General features: G+C 42.1%; 1 protein-coding gene across 1 annotated transcript in view; it reads right to left on the bottom strand.

Annotated features, from left to right (window-relative positions):
• Positions 1–7,336, bottom strand: part of LOC122560303 (syntenin-1-like) — a 40,703-nt gene extending 33,367 nt beyond the window's left edge. The window contains exon 1 of the mRNA XM_043710880.1: positions 7,017–7,336. The gene's annotated coding sequence lies outside the window, so the exon portion shown is untranslated. The remainder of the gene's footprint in view (positions 1–7,016) is intronic.
• Between the last annotated feature and the right edge of the window lie 10,871 nt (positions 7,337–18,207).

Here is an 18,207-nt window from a genome sequence, read left to right as displayed (position 1 = left end):
GGGGGGGGGGGGGGGGCGCAAAGAGTCTGTTCCTACTGTACTTCTCTTTTGTCCTTTTCTCCATTTATAACACTTAGTGCTGTCATCTCCTCAGTGATCATAGAGCCATCATCAAATAGAAGACAAGGCTAGGGGCCAAGTGCTGGAAAACAGGACTCGAATAGATAGGTGCTTGATGACTGGCACAGAGAAAATTGACCAAGGAGCCTCTTTCTGTGCTGTATGACTATGACTCATAATCCATTACACCAAAGGGAGAAAACAACAAAAAAGCAAATCAGGAGAACGGAGTATTAAATAGGCATGGGACAGCAATGTGCAGCATGGTAGATCTATTTACTAACTAAATGCAGCAATGTTGGAGCAGATTATGTGATGAAATCTCCAGGAATTAATTGAATTAGAGTTGACAACCCAACAGCTCTTTCCTAGGGCCACCAGTGACTCAAAACAACTAAGTCACATCTTCATAATTGAACTGTGAATCAAAATGGCTTTGTTCAATAACAAAGAGAAGGTAGACTCCTAAAAGGGAGTGACACATTTTACAATTTGTCATTGTTGTCTCCTGAGATACAAACATCTCCCAGTGAACAAATTACAACTTAATGCTCTAGGGCCACAGTACCCTAACGACTACACAAACAACTCCTTTTGTAGCTCATTCCAAACTCTAGAAGGGATCAACTCACTGAACATCACAACATTCAGTAATCATTAGATCACAGTTGCCTCTCTGATCAAAGCCAAATAAAATTATTTGATACTCCAGCCTTGAAGTAGCTCATTCAACTAAACTTGAAAAATTTACTTCTAGCACTTGACTTCCTCATCTCCATTTTCACAATCAATAAGATACACAATCTCCAACTCAGGGATCAGTTAGCTCCATTGCCTGGATGGCTGGTTTGTGAGGAAGAGTAATGCCAACAGTGTGGGTTCAATGCCCACATTGGCTGAGGTTGCCATGAAGGAAACTCCTTCTCAATCTCTCCTGTTACCTCAGACAGGCGACCCTCAGCTCCAATGACAGAGCAACCTCCCATGATTCAGTATGACAATGGTGATTTTTTAAAAATTTCCAACTCCACTTTTTAAGTGCTGAGTTTCCTTATCCAAGTGGACTGTCCTAATTTTGTATTGTCTACAAACTGCCTTCTGGAATGGGGGTTACAGGGGTTGGGGTGAAGGGGATTCTTCGGGGTCCACATGTAGATGTCACATTGGTTTGTTTCTGATCCACTGGCACCTCCCTCAATGTCATCTGAATCCAGAATAATGATCAGTGTGTCCCAAATCTCTACTTTTGTTTCTGTGGGATAGATATTCTCTTCTGCTGAGGATTTATTTGACCTGAGTCTGTTTAACCTGTCTCATACTCCCATTTCATACTGTGTCAATCTTGTCCTTGTTTACACACTGACACAAATAATTGCATTAACTATGTTCACACATTTAACCTATAACTTCTATATGGCTCATCTCTTAACTTTTCCTGGATAAACGGTCACCCTGGAACAATCACCAGACAGGGATGTTCCCTCCCAGTCGGGGAACACTTCAGCAGTCAGGACATTTGGCCTCGGATCTTCAGGTGACCATCCTCTGAGGCCGACTTTGGGTTATGAAATAAAGCAGAGTGGCTGAGCAGAGGCTGATAGCCAAGTTCGGTACCCATGAGGATGGCCTCAACTGGGACCTTGGGTTCATGTCACATTACAGGTGACCCCACTACACTATACACTCTCTCTCAGTCAGACACACACACACATACCCCACACTCACACCTATGCACACACCCTCTAACAGGCTAATACTCCATCACACTCATGCACACACTCAACCAAGCATGCACACACGTAAACACACACACTCATAAGTCTATGGGGTGAATTTGAACTTGCACAATTGTATTTTCAGATACATTCTATTTTTGCTAAAAAGCACACAACTTGCAGGCGGTCAATGCAAGCAGTCAATCTATGTAACATTTTACAAATTCCTACTTTGGAAATAGAACCAGTCTGACTCAAGATTGAGATACAGACAGATTCTGACCTCACACCTTTAATGCATTGTCTGAGCTGAGATGTCACCTTTTTTTAAAATAAAACCTTAAGTTATCTCTAGAATGAGACTTAAAGAAGTTCTGCGATTTGCATATTAATGAACTGAAACCTGCAACTCATTCTAAAAGATGAAAGACTTAACATCAATCTAGGTTTGTTTAATTGCATGAAACTGTGGTCTTTTGCTATAAATTCTGTGTTTTATGATCCTGCTTCACAGCTACCTGATGGAGGTTCAGCGCTCTGAAATCTTTTGGATTATAACCTGGTGTTGTGAGATTTTTAACTTTGTCCACCCCAGTCCAACACCAGCACCTCCACATCTTCCCTTTCTGGCATTCCTCTATGCAACCTTGGTAAGGACTGTCCATTGATATCTATTATAGCCCACTGACTGAAGTACAGTGTGAATGGACAGATTACAGTTAACATGGTATAGTAATTACAACAAATGATATTGGAAAAATATGTAGACTATCATGTCTCATTCGACTTAAGTAAATTGATCATATTGATTGATCCAGCATATGTCTAACTGGTTAGTTTATTAAGCTGACTCTATGTCAGAGGTCAAACTTCATTAATGTACATTTGTAGGCAGCATGTGTGCAGCCTAGACAGTCAGTTGATATTTTCTTGTGGAAAACCCGATATGGTAATTTAACACCTCACCACCACAAGATCAAATATTTTGTAACTTTGTTGTTATATCTCAATTGTTACACCATCTGGTGACTCTAGAAAAAATTGCCAGAGATGGAGAAAGATGCACATTCATTGTATCCTTTACCTTTTCCAAGTTCTGTTCCACAGTTTGAGCAAAATAAATCAGCTGGCTTTTCAATGGAGTACTGAGGGAATATTGAACTGTCAGGTGTATGTCAAATATGACTCTTTTGCTGTCTGTGGAACATTGTCATGGAGAGTGAGAGATGTTGTAAATCTGACAATTAATGAGGTTAATGCTTATGTGGCATTTGCATTCTAGCTCCCCACATCGTACCCCCCAACAAATTATTAGTCAGGAGGTTCATAGCTCCTTAAAAGGTGGAGCCACAGGTAGATAGGATAGTGAGGATGACATCTGGTGTGCTTGCCATTGTTGGTCAGTGCATTGAGTATCGGAGTTGGGAGGTCATGTTGCATCTGTACAGGACATTGGTTTAGCCACTTTTAGAATACTGTGTGTAATTCTGGTCTCCCTGATATAGGGAGAACGTTGTTAAACTTGAAAGGGTTCAGAAAAGATTTACAAGGATGTTGCCAGGGTTGGAGGGTTTGAGCTATAGGGAGAGACTGAATAAGCTGGGGCTATTTTCCCTCGCACGTCAATAAAATTATGACGGGCATGGATAGGGTAAGTAGATAAGATCTTTTCTCCGGAGTGGGAGATTTCACAACTATAAGACATAGGTTTAAGGTGACAGGGGAAAGATTTAAAAGGTATCTAAGGGGCAACTTTTTTCACACAGAGGGTGGTACATGTATACAATGAGCTGCCAGAGGAAGTGGTGGAGGCTGGTACAATTATAACATTTAAAAGGCATCTGAATGGGTAAATGAATAGGAAGGGTTTGGATGGATATGGGCCAAATGCTGGCAAATGGGACTCAATTAATTTAGAATATCTGGTCAGCATGCTCAGGTTGGTCTGAAGGATCTGTTTCCGTGCTGTACATCTCTATGATTCTACTGAGGTCAAAAGGGACATGCCCCCACTCACTGCCCACCCCCCTCCCTCCACCCAAACCCAATCCAGAAGCTACGTTAAGTCATCTCTAGATGAGTCATTCACTAGACGAAAAGTCACTATCAAAACCTACGCCTAATATTTTGAAATTTTATGGTCTATAGCTTGGCTCTTCATCAATATCCAGTTAATCACTTCCTAAGCTTTAGGAACGTCACCTGAATTTAGTGAATTACAAAAATATTGGATTGGGCGGCATTAATTTCTGCCCCATCTCATGAGGCCAAACTGGTTGAACAAGCTGTTTAATCCTATTTATTTTATAGTGACTTAAAAAAAAAACAAGGGATGTTGTCCATTCCTAACTCGACTTATGAAGGTGGTGGTGAGCTACTTCTTGAACTGCTGCAGTCCTTCTGGTATCTATAGCTGTTTGGTACAATTGGATGGCTCACTGGGCCATTTCAGAGGAAAGTTAAGATTAAACCTGGAGTCACATGAGACAGACAATGCAAGAACAGCAGATTTCCTCCCCTAAAAAATCACAGTGAACCAGGTGGATTTTTCAGACAATGTATCATAGTTTCACGGTCATTAAAACCTTGCTCATAACTCTAGATTTATTAATCAAATTCAAATTTCATCAGCTGTCATCTGAACCCATGTTCTCAGGCCATTAGCCCAGGCCACTGGATTACTAGTCTGGTGCTACGGTCTCCCCTGCTACCATTCTGTCAATTTGGATTAGCTATATTACTCATTGGCATCTGAGGCAAAAGGTTATATGTTCAAACCCCCCCCACTAGCTCAAAGCATGACTGTTCAGTGCAGTATTCTGGATGCTCTGCATTGTTGACACTGCTTTTCCAATGACACATTAATCTGAAACTCCTCTTAGCTTCAGGTGAATGCATTCAACCCTCAACCAATATTGCCTGAACCACATTTATAGTTTACAGGACCCTGGCATGTATAATTTGGCTCTGGATCTATGTGCCTGTGTAACAGTAGCGAGTACACTTCAGATGTAATTTATTGACTATGAAAAACTTTGGAACACAAATGTAGCTTTGGGTGTCCTTTCGTGAAACTGTGAAAGCAGAGATCCATCCCTTCACTCTCTGGGTCAAAAATAATTAAAGCTCAGGGCTGGCGATTCTTTGTGGAGTGATTTTTTTTTAAATCAAGGCCTCACAGCCTCAAAGTGCATTGTGTAATGGATTCAAATAACAACAAACAACAAGGAGGGAGGTGACATACTTGGAAAATGAAAAGTCGCAGAACTTTGGGAAAAGAGCTTGAGTGTGGAACTAACTGGATAGCTCTTTCAAAGGAGGAGAAAGTGAGGTCTACAGATGCTGAAGATAAGAGCTGAAAATGTGTTGCTGGAAAAGCGCAGCAGGTCAGGCAGCATCCAGGGAACAGGAGAATCGACGTTTCGGGCATAAGCCCTTCTTCAGGAAGAAGAGCTTATGCCCGAAATGTTAATTCTCCTGTTCCCTGGATGCTTCCTGACCTGCTGCGCTTTTCCAGCAACACATTTTCAGCTCTTTCAAAGAGCCAGCAGGATTACAAAGGACAAAATTGTCTCGTGTGCTGTATGATTCTAAAAAATGTGTAACAACTGATCATCCCTAAACTAAAATTAACTACAAAGAATAGTTACCAGATTATTCTTCAGGACATCAAATCTAAGAAGTTAGAGTGTAACACAAATGCAGTATTATGTTAAGTAAAAATTACAAATTAGGTTCATATCCTCTGCAATGTAAAAGATTGAGGGATGCTTTGATATAGATATTTTTTAGTTATTTTTAAATAAAAGAATTAATGGCCTAGATAGAGGGAAGCATTTTCTGGTGGGGTAGAGGTTGAGAACAGGATGAGATAATATTAGTCAGAGATGGACCATTTAAAAGAGAAGTTAGGAAACTCTTCATCACACAGAGAATAGTGGAAGTGTGAAACACTCACTAATTGCCCGTAGTGTTAGGGGAACGGGTCTGGGTGGGTTGCGCTTCGGCGGGTGGGTGTGGACTTGTTGGGCCGAGGGGCCTGTTTCCACACTGTAAGTAATCTAATCTAATACAGTAGATGCTAGCTTAATTGGCTATAAAATCTGAAATAGATTTGTGCTGGACAGGTATGTACAGGGAATGGCAGGATTCTTGTGGTGCAGTGATAGGTCACTACCTCTCAACCAGGGTGTAGTAACACCTCTGGACAGGTCGATTGGACAATAATGATAATAGGAAACGGAGGCAGGCAGTGGATTGCAGTTATGATACAGAAAGCAAGAATCTCACTTGTTGAGGAATCGGCTGTCAGGATTTCATAGTCTAGACCTGCTCCCATTTTCCTGTTAGAGACAAAAAAAACTGCAGATGTTGGAATCCAAAACAGGCAGGAGGCTGGAAGAACACAGCAAGCCAGGCAGCATCAGGCGGTGAAGTGGACGTTTCGGGTGTAACCTTCTTCAGGACTCTTATTTCCTCCATTTTCCTATTAGCAGCACTGGACTAATTATAACCTCCCTACAAATGCACCACCTAAATCAGGAAATGTCCGGGCTGGGTCCCCAAACGATGTGGGTAACCTTCTGTGAAATGACAAAGGTGGTCTGTTGCAATTCACTTCATTGCGCACATACTGGGAAAGTGTAACTGTATGGAACCAGACAAGCTCCCTGTTCCTGTGACTGCGCCCCCGCCTAATAAATAAATAAAAGCTGTTAATACTCTTAAAGTGTTAGACATCCAATGGGGCTTAGGGTGGAAACCAGCTTCACAGCCCCGCTTCATTTCGATTAGTCAGATATTTGCAAACTGGAATAAAAAGAAATAAACGACGAAATCGATGCAGTTTAAAGGGGGGGCAGACTGTTGGTGAGCCCGGAGTGAAACATTTACAGATATACATGGCGTGGGTCATAATATGATGTCAAGTCTTCCACAAAGTACGTATATGTTTCTCAATTAACCATTTCATTTACTGGTTTATATGAGTTCAATCCTTTGCAGCCAGATTCTCTTTGGTTGCTAATTTTTATCCGAGGATCAAAAGTAATTTCGTACCATAGATTGGTTGGTCAGTTTAAATAATGTTATTCTAGGTTAAAAGAGCACAGATTTCAGTTTGACGCTCAGGAAGGGACGGAGAAACCAGAGAGGAATTTACCAAGAGAAGGAAACTAAACTCTCAGCCAGAACGAGACAGATTCAAAATAAAAACAATCCTGGCCAAAGAAGTGAACTCACCTCAGAGAAGAGTTTAGTTTGAGAAAGACGATTCGCTTCTCCCACTGTGACGGTGAACGCCTGGAAAATGTCGTGGGGAGCAGGCGGATCCACTGATAGAGCGCAAGGAGGAAGCAGGAAGAGAACAATTGAAAAACAGATCTTGGGATTGGCGAGGGTGGATTCTCCACTACTCATGCATTCGGAATGTGTCCGTAAAACTCGAAAAGGAGCCTTCAACCCTCGGTCAGGTTGGGTTAGTGAAGAAGGGGAGCATTTAAAACGTTTAAGTCAGTTACAGTCCCTCTCTAGACCAGGTAGGACTTGGTGAGTGACCAATATGCAAAAAGAATTTTCCCTCCCCTCCCTGAACAAAAACAGCTTTTCCCACTGGAATCCACTGGGACTCACGTTTCAAGTGAAACTTAAGTTGCCTCCCTGGAGATTCCGTCACCTGACCTCGCCACATTAGGGAACACTTTACCCCAACTCGTCAGATTTTTAATTCTTGTAAACAAGGGTTCAAAACAGGGAGAATAAACATGCCTTTTTTTCCAAATAAAAACATGGTTTTATTTGTCTCTCCAAATGAAAAAAAAATTCTATAAACGGTGTGTGTCACCATTTAACAAAATAACTGAAGATGCTGGAAACGTGAATCCAGTGCAGACCCCGAAACGTTAATCCTGCTTTCTTTGCACAGATGCTGCCAGACCTGCTGAATTTCTCCAGCCATTTCTGGGTTTTTTTTGTATGTGGCAGCATTTGTTGCTCATTTCAATTGCCTTGAACAAAATCAGTAAGAGTATGAGTGGATCGTTTCCTTCGGTTTATCCCACTATACAGTAAGATTATGGGGTATTTGATCATGCCCCAATTTCACACATTTCTCCCCTCCACCCGCTTTTTAATTCCTTAAAGATGAAAAGTTTGCTTACCTCAGCCTCGAATATATTCATTAACCCAGGCCACCTCTGCTTGCTAGGGTAGAAAAATTCAAAGATTAATGACCACCTCAGGGAAGTCATGATATGGCGGATGCAAAAGTAGGTACTGCAGGTGCCAGTGTTGGGCTGGGGTGGACAAAGTTAAAAATCCCACAACACCAGGTTGTAGGTCAGCAGGTTTTTTGGAAGCAGTAGCTTTTGGAGCACTGCTCCTTCATCAGGTAGCTGTGAAGCAGGATCATAAGAATAAAATTTAAAGCAAAAGACCACAGTGTTATGCAACTGAAATGATATATTGAACAAACCTAGATCATTATTATGTCTTTCATCTTTTTGAATGGGTTGCAGGTTTCAGTTCATTTATATGTAAATCCCAGAACTTCTCTTCAGTCCTATTCTCGAGATAACACGGTTTTATTTAAAAAGTGACATCTCAGCTCAGACAATGCATTAAAGGTGTGAGGTTAGAGTCTGTCTGTATCACAATCTTGAGTAAGAGTGGTTCTATTTCCAAAGTAGGAATTTATAAGAAGGGCTTATGCCCGAAAAGTCAATTCTCCTGCTCCTTGGATGCTGCCTGACCTGCTGCGCTTTTCCAGCAACACATTTTTCAGCTCTGATCTCCAGCATCTGCAGTCCTCACTTTCTCCTGTCTGTAAATAGTGCACTTTTTGAGCAAATCGAATGTATCTGCAAATATAATTCTGCAAATTCACCCCATAGATTTATATGCGTATGTGCATGCATGAGAGTATTTGTGTGTGCGCGCGTTTGAGTGCACGAGAGAGTGTGTGTTTGCATGTGTGCATACGTGCGTGAGTGTAATAGAGTCATAGAGATGTACAGCATGGAAAACAGACCCCTCGGTCCAACCCGTCCATGCTGACCAGATATCCCAACCCAGTCTAGACTCACCTGCCAGCACCCAGCCCATATCCCTCCAAACCCTTCCAAGTCATAGACCCATCCAAATGCCTCTTAAATATTGCAATTGTACCAACTTCCACCACTTCCTCTGGCAGCTTATTCCATACATGTACCACTCTCTGCGTGAAAATGTTGCCCATTAGGTCTCTTTTATATCTTTCCCCTCTCACCCTAAACCTATGCTCTCTAGTTCTGGACTCCCCGACCCCAGGGAAAAGACTCTGTCAATTTACCCTATCCATGCCACTCATAATTTTGTAAATCCCCATAGGGTCACCCCTTAGCCTCTGACACTCCAGGGAAAACAGCCCCAGCCTGTTCAGCCTCTCCCTATAGTTCAAATCTTCCAACTCTGGCAACATTCTTGTAAATCTTTTCTGAACCCTTTCAAGTTTCACAACATCTTTCCAATAGGAAGGAGACCAGAATTGCATGCAGATGGAATGTAATTCTGTGAGAGTGAGTGTGGGGGGTGTATGTGTGTGTATGAGTGACTGCATGTACAAGAGTCCTCCATGGAAGACTTTGGGATACACACCAATGCACAGTGGCCAAGCAGAGGCTGATAGCCAAGTTCGGAACCCATGATGATGGCCTCAACCGGGACCTTGGGTTCATGTCACACTGCAGGTGACCCCACTACATGATACACTCTCTCTCGCACATACACACACACTCTTACATACTCACACACTCATGCAAACCCTCTCTCACGCCTAACACCTTTAATACATTGTCTGAGCTGAGATGTCGCCTTTTTTTTCATAAAACCTTAAGTTATCTCGAGAATGAGCTTTAAAAGAAGTTCTGGGATCTACATATTAATGAACAGAAACCTGCAACCCATTCTAATAGGTGCAAGATGTAACAGCAATCTAGGTTTGTTCAATATATCATTTCAGTTGCATGACACTGTAATCGTTCGCTATAAATACTGTGTCTCATGATCCTGTCCAACAGCTACCTGATGAAGGAGCAGTGCTCCGAAAGCTAGTGCTTCCAAATAAATCTGTTGGATTAGAACCTGGTGTTGTGATTTTTAACCTCAAGGAAGAAATTACTCATCTTAAATGGGAGAGAATCATTACTTTGAAACTCTGACCCCACTACTAGATTTTCCCTACGAGATGAAACATCCTCCCACCAATGACCATTTTGAGTCCCTATGTTTTAAAACAGATTCACTCATTCTTCTAAGTTCTAACCTATAACAGTGCATCCTGCTCAATGTTTCATCATATGAGATCCATTCATCCCAGTTTTATCAACCCATAAACATCAACTTTTTTTCTTGCACAAAAAATCTTGATTTAAAAAAAAATCTTTATCTATATTCACAGGTACCAAAGCAGTTCTGTACAGTTTTTGCATATAAAGAAAAACATGATGTGGAGGTGCTGGTGTTGGACTGGGGTGGACAAAGTCAGAAATCACATGACACCAGGTTATAGTCAACAGGTTTACAGTACTTGAAATCACAAGCTTTTGGAGTCTAGCCCTAAAAGCTTGCGATTTCAAATAAACATGTTTGAGGCTATAACCTATGTCATGTGATTTCTGATCAAGAGAAACAAACATTAGAATTTGACATTCCTGCTGTTGCAAAAACCAAAGGCATTTTTTACTCATGTAGGCCACTACTTACATACATTGAGGCAATGAGAGGGTCTGGTAACTAAACAGACCCTCATGACACTTTGACAAAAAGACCTTAGACCGTGACATTTCCCCACTGTGCCTCGGCGCTTCTGCCCTAGCTTTGGTGCATCCTGGAATTTGGAATGTGCCAATCTGCAGTTCAGTTGAGGTCAACTCTTTGCACGGGAAGACCAATATGTTTTGGGCAGACCAAAAAGCATCTTTCATCAAGTTGGTGGTCCTCCAGGTACAGTCGATCTTTGTTTTGGTGTGAATCCCAGGGAACAACCTGTAGAGCCCAGAGTCCTGCTCCGGACAAATCTCGATAAACACCACTTTTCTCTCTCCAGACTTACTTTGAAAAGGCACATTCCAAAAGGAGATTTGTGACAGTCTCTTCACCAGAGCAGCCACTTCGAAGGCAGCGTGTGGCAGTGCATAGAGACCTCTCAGTCATTTTTAAATTTCAAAATTATATTTTATTCATAAAATATCTTTATATACAAGTATATATTACATTAAAGCAATTCAGTTCTGTAAAACTCTCAGCTGCTTTTCGTAATTTCAAAAATATACTTTATTCATAAAAGAATCTTTTTGTACATATATACAGTACATTGTCGCAAAAGCAATTTGGTTCTGCACTGTTGTATATCAAGCAACCAAACAAAACTGTGAACTTTGACTCTTTCCCAAAATCAAACAGAGACCTTTCTTACACAATACTAATATTTACATATATTTGAGGGGCAAGGAGGATCCAATAACTGAAAGGAACCCCATTTACCTTCAGTGTAAACCTCTCAGCTGCCTTCCATGCCAGTCTATCTCTTCTGGGGTTAGGAGATCAAAGTTGTATGCTGGATTTTAGGAACAGGCTCACCAATACCCTAAACAGTTGTAATGAGAGTTCAAAACAAGTAAAGAAAAACATTGTGTTTTTTTAATGCTTGTGATTTTTCTCAAGTTGTTTTCTTTTATGCTCTATCTCCTTGCATTAAAGGCTATCATTCTATTTGTTTTCCTAATTACTCGCTGAACCTGTATGCTAGCTACTTGTGATTGATATACAATGATATCCAGGCTATTAGGATAGATGAAGGTCTAATGTTATTATTAAGGGACTGTTAATCCAAAGACTCAGGTAATGTCCTGGGGACAAAACAGAAATTGCTGGAAAAGCTCAGCAGAGCTGATGGTTTCTGTGGAGAGAAATCAGAGTTAATGTTTCAGATCGAATGACCTCAGAACTGAAGAAGGGTTACTTGACCTGAAATGTTGACTCTGATTTCTCTCCACAGATGCTGCCACACCTGCTGAGCTTTTTCAGCAATTTCTGTTTTTGTTTTCTGATTTACAGCACCCACAGTTCTTTCGGTTTTTATTTACTGTCTTAGGGACCCAGGTTCAAATTCTGCCATGGCAGGTGGTGGAATTTGAGCTCAGTAAAAATTTGGAATTAAGAAACTAATGATGGCCATGAATCCTTTGCTGACTGTCAGGAAAATCCCACCTGGTTCACTAATGTCCTTTAGGGAAGGAAACTGTCATCCTTACCTGGTCTGGCCTACATGTGACTCCAGACCCACAGCAATGTAGTTGACTCTTAACTGCCCTCTGGGCAATTAGGGATGGACAATAAATGCTGGTCCCACTGGTGATGCCCTCGCCCCAAATGAATAGAAAAAGGGCCCTCCACAGCTTTCTGGGTCTCTCTCCAGATAATGTTCCGTTTTTTTATTTTTCCTGGCAAAGTGTACACAGATCCTTGAAAGTTGCCAACCAGGTTGACAGGGTTGTTAAGAAGGCATTCAGTGTTTTAGCTTTTATTAATAGAGGGATCGAGTTCAGGGACCATGAGGTTATGCTGCAGCTGTACAAAACTCTGGTGCGGCCGCACTTGGCGTATTGTGTACAGTTCTGGTCACCGCATTATAAGAAGGATATGGAAGCTTTGAAAAGGGTGCAGAGGAGATTTACTAGAATGTTGCCTGGTATGGAGGGAAGGTCTTACAAGGAAAGTCTGAGGGACTTGAGGCTGTTTTTGTTAGAGAAGAAGGTTGAGAGGTGACTTAATAGAGACATATAAGATAATCAGAGGGTTAGATAGGGTGGACAGGGAGAAGCAGAATTAGGTAATTCAGCCAATTGGGTCTGCTCTGCTATTCGATCATGGCTGATATATTCCTCAACCTCATTGTCCTGACTTCTCATAACCGTTGATCTCCTTGCTAATCATGAACATATCCATCTCTATCTTAAATACACTCAATAACTTGGACTCCACTGCCTTCTGCAGCAATGAGTTCCATATATTTGCCTCCCTCTGGCTGAAGAAATTCCTCCTCACCTCAGTTCTAAAGAGATGTTCCTTCACTCTCAGACTGTGCCCTTGGATCCTACTCTGTCCTAATACTGGAAACATCATCTTGGATTGAAACATTTTCTTAGAGGAAATACATCCATTCTAGTCCAGGCCTCTCAGTATTCTGTAATTTTCAATCTGATCCTCCCCCCCATATCCATCTGAACTCCATTGAGTGGAAACCCAGGGTCCCCAACTGCTCATCATATGACAAATCCTTCATTCCTTTGATCATTCTTATAAACTTCATCTGAACTCTGTCCAACACCAGCACATCCTTTCTTAGATATAGGGCCCAAAACTACTCAGTATTTTAAATATGGTCTCACCACAGCCTTCTACAGCTTCAGCAGTTCATGTCTTCTCTTGTATTCTAGCTGTCTTGAAATGAACACTAACATTGCATTGGACTTCTGCTGCACCTCCTGAATTACTGCCAGAAACATCTCCATTGCTGCTTCATCACCTTCCGTGTTCGGCTCCCCTTTCAATGAACTCTGGCCAGCTCCTCCCTCATGTCTTTGTAGTTTCCTTTATTCAATTGTAATACCTTTTACCATCTGATTCCAGCTTCTTCCTCTCAAATTGTAGGGTGAATTCAGCTCCTCCCTCATGTCTTTGTAGTTTCCTTTATTCAATTGTAATACCTTTACCATCTGATTCCAGCTTCTTCCTCTCAAATTGCAGGGTGAATTCTATCATATTATGGTCACTGCCCCCAGGGGCCTCCTTCTCCTTCAGCTCTTTTATTAATTCTGCATCATTACACATCACTAAACCGAAAATTGCCTATTCCCTGGTGGGCAGTACCACAAGCTGCTCCAAAATAAATCTCATAGACATTCCACAAATTCCTTTTCTTGGGATCCAAAGGCAACCTGATTTTCACAGTTCACTTGCACCTGATGATTGTAATAATGCTTTTCTTATATGGCTTTTCTATCTCCTGATTTATTTTCCTCCCCACATCATGACTAGTGGAATGAGATCTGTACACAAATCCTATCAGGGTCTTTTATCTTTTGCAGTTTCTTAACTCTGCCCACGCATATTCTATGCCTCCTGATGCTGCATCACTTCTTGCTATCAGTTTAATTTTATTTCTTACTAGTAAGGCAACTTTACCTCCCTTGAGTGACTTTTCAATAGGAGATGTATTCTTGGATATTCAGTTCCAAGCCCTGATCCCCTTGTAGCCATGTCCCTATATCGTACTGGCCAATTTGAATCTGCGCTACAAACTCACTTGCCTAGACACTGCTGACCCGTGATTCTCTAATGCCTCCACCATATTGACCATTTCCAGTTCCCTGTCCCTAATTGCTTCCTGTTCACCACTGATATCAAAGCTCTCTATACTTCCATTCCCACCACGGATGGTCTAAGAGCTCTCAGCTTCTTCCATAACCAGAAGCCTGAACACTCCCCATCCACCACCACTCCCCTCTGCCTGGCTGGACTTGTTCTCTTACTGATTAATTTCTCCTTTCATTCATCTCACTTCTACCAAGTCGAAGGAGTGGCTATGGGCCCCTGCATGGGTTCCAGTTATGCCCTGCCTCTTTATGGGGTATATGGAACAATCATTGGTCCAGTCCGACACTGGCCTCCTCCCATAACTCTTTTCTCAGTACATCAATGACTGTTTCACTGCTGCTTCATGCTCCCACCAGGAGCTTGAAAACTATCTAGATTTTGCCTCTAATTTCCACCCTTCTAATACTTTCACATCGTCCATTTCTGACACTTCCCTTCATTTCATTGACCTCTTTCTCCATTTTGGGTAATAAACTATCCACTGCCATCCACTACAAAGCCACTGACTCCCCTAGCTACCTTCATTACAATTCTTTATATGTCAGGTCCTGGAAGGATTCCATCCCATTCTCCCAGTTCCTTTACCTATATTGTATCTATTTGGATGATGCCACCTTCCAAATCAGTACTGCTGACATGACTGACTTCTTCCATAACAGTGCTCTCCCACTCTGTTATTGATTGGGCCCTTAATCGCATCAGAACAATCACCCATGCTTCTACCCTTGCCCCTTCCCATCACTCACAGCAGTGAGATTGGGCTCCCTTTGTCTTCACTTTCCATCCCACCAGCCTCCACATTCAAAGAATCATTCTTTGCCATTTCAGACAACTCCAGCAGAGTGCCACCACGAAACACATCTCCCCCTCACACCCCATGGATACTGCCTGACCCCCATGCTCTCCTTGGATGCTGCCTGATCTGCCGTGATCTCCAGCATTTGTTGTTTTCAGTACAGATTCCAGCATCTGCAGTAATCTGCTCCTATGCACTCATTTACTTTGTTTTGTATACTGCATGCTTTAAGTACAACACCCTCAATCCTCCATGGACTTCATCCCTTCTCATAGTTATTAATTTTGCTGTGTCTGAATCTTGATGTTTTGGAAACTTTAACCTCTACTAAGCACTCCCTGTAGTGACTGCAATGAGGGTTGTTGACTGTTTAGAATATGAGTTCGCTGACCAGGGCTGTTAAATTCGTCCAATCAGGGAGCCCTGGCTGGTATAAAAGGTTGACTGTCAAGAATACTGACACTTTGCTGCGTGACTCTGTATGAGGCAGTACTCTACTCAAAGACTGTTGGTGTGTAAATAAAGGATGACTTGATGATTGGATGCTGGCCTCTGGAGAGCTATTTCAGTGGTGACGAGAAGAAAGCATGATCCTGAAAAAACTTGCTTGTAGCAGTCTTTGAGTTGACATAAACATTTTCTCACATCATACCTTCGTTTGGGAAGTTTGGCTTATTTGACCCCTTTGGTAAAAACAATGACTGCAAATGCTGGAAACCAGATTCTGGATAAATCTGGTTTCCAGCAGTTTAGGCAGCATCCAAGGAGCAGCGAAATCGACATTTTGGGCAAAAGCCCTTCATCAGGAATAAAGGGACCCCTTTGTCAAGGACTGGGCCCAACATGTAGATAACATGTATCATATTTTTTGGGAAAACAACATTGTTTTTCCTGTCACAATGAGTAATTCTCCTGGAAGCCTATGGAGTTGTGGCTTTTTCTGTCATTAGGAGCCTAACCTTCCCTGAGGCAGCACATACTAAAACCTTTCAAGAATTGATGGACATAGTTAAGGAATATTATGAACTCAAGTCTCCTCTAATTTTAAGATGTTATCGCTTTTACCTGGCAATTAAGGAAACATGGGAATCAGTAATAGGGATTTGGTTAAAATGATTGGCAGAAACATGTTAGTTTTGTTTAACAGTCAAGACCATATGATATGTGGGATTAATTATGTAACTATTCAAAAACACCTGCTACTTGAAGCTTATCTGGACTCCTAACAGGGGCTACAACTGGCTTTATCATTTGAAAAGATAAGTTACAAGGTGTTCCAGTGGAAGTGGACACCTGCATGAGCCAGACTGAGCTTGGGGAACACCACTTGAATGCAGGCAATTGCATAGCCTCACTTAGGACATATCCTGAACCGAGGGACTCTAGGTCTGCCCACAACAAAACCCTAAAACAAAGCCAAGCCTCAGGCAAATGGTTAAATTTTTCTTCAGGATCTTGACCAGCAAGCCATTGTAGTTGTTGCCAGTATGCAGACTTGACAGTAAAAGAGTCCTCCTAGACCTAAATAAAGTAGGACAACTCATAGGCTGGTATCCAGGAGAGTTCATATCCTGGAAATTCCACTTCCATCTGCTTTGGGACTGTTAAATTGCTTAGCAACATCCCAATTAGAATCAAACAAAGTATACACCTGGTTAAACGGTTATTTGGTTTTAATGAGGGGGTGCAGCCATATCAGTGATCACAGAACAAGTTTGTAACAAAATTTGCTCTGACTCCAGCATTAAATTTGGGCAAGACCTCAACTAGGCTGAAAACCTATGTCAGGCAACCATCACAGATTATGGGTACAACTTCAGTTCCGGTCTCTTATGAAAGGTAGCTGACTCAATGATTAAAGTAAAAGGCCCAGGCCCAAGCTTAATGGGGTGAAATTGGTCAAGATATTCACCTAGATTGGCTCAACATTTTTCAATTAGAAAATGGCTGCTTGAGTGAAGTCCTAATCAAATACATGACCTTCCTGGAAGACGGACAAGGGACTACCAGAGGAGACAAGGCCACATTGCAAGGCCTACCCCCAATGCCATTTACATTATGGGCAAAAGTAGAGGCAGAAATCAGGCTAAAAGTGAAAGAATCATCAAACCAGTCCAATTTGTGGAATGAGGAGAAAGTGAGGTCTGCAGATGCTGGAGATCAGAGCTGAAAATGTGTTGCTGGAAAAGCGCAGCAGGTCAGGCAGCATCCAGGGAACAGGAGAATCGACGTTTCGGGCATAAGCCCTTCTTCAGGAATGAGGAAAGTTTGTCCAGCAGGCTAAGATAAAAGGTAGGGAGGAGGGACTTGGGGGAGGGGCGTCAGAAATGTGATAGGTGGAAAGAGGTCAAGGTGAGGGTGATAGGTCAGACTGGGGGGGGGGCGGAGAGGTCGGGAAGAAGATTGCAGGTTAGGAAGGCGGTGCTGAAATTGTAAAAACCGTACCCTTGTTTGTTGTCCCAAATTGCAATACCTCGCATTTATCCAGATTGAACTCCATTTGCTATTTTTTCAGCCCATTTAGAAGATAAGACCTAGGAGCAGAAGTCATCCATCGGCCCTTCGGTCCTGCTCTGCCATTCAATAAATTCATGGTTGATCTTTTCATGGACTCGGCTCCACTTACTGCGCTCTCACTGTATCCCTTAAATTTTTTATTGTTCAAAAGATTCTACCTTAGCTTTAAAAATGTTTACTGAAGTAGCATCAATTACTTCACTGGGCAGGGAATTCTATGGATTAACAACCCTCTGGGTGAAGAAGTTCCTTTCCAATCAGTCGTAAATCTGCTCCCTCTAATCTTGAGGCTATGTCCTCTTGTCCCAGTTTCACCTGCCACTGAAAACATCCTTCCTACTTCTATCCCCTTCATAATTTTATTTGTTTCCATAAGATCCCCCCTCATTCTTCTAAATTCCAACCTATTCCGACCAATAGTCAACCAATCCTCTATCCATGCTAAGACTTTACCCGTAACGCCATGCATCCTTATCTTATGCAGCAGCTTCTTGTGCAGCACATTGTCAAAGACCTTTTGGAAATCTAGGTACACAACATCCACTGGGTCCCCATTGTCTACCGGGAGGAGGTGTAGTCCAGGTAGCTGTGGGAGTCGGTCGGTTTGTAGTAGTTGTCCGTGTTGATTCGGTCGCCTGAGATAGAAATAGAAAGGTCGAGGAAGGGGAGGGAGGAATCTGAGACTGTCCAGGTGAATTGGGCAGC

Source organism: Chiloscyllium plagiosum, chromosome 20 (assembly GCF_004010195.1).
Source record: "Chiloscyllium plagiosum isolate BGI_BamShark_2017 chromosome 20, ASM401019v2, whole genome shotgun sequence".
NCBI lineage: Eukaryota > Metazoa > Chordata > Chondrichthyes > Orectolobiformes > Hemiscylliidae > Chiloscyllium > Chiloscyllium plagiosum.
This window is presented reverse-complemented; position numbering and strand designations above follow the sequence as displayed.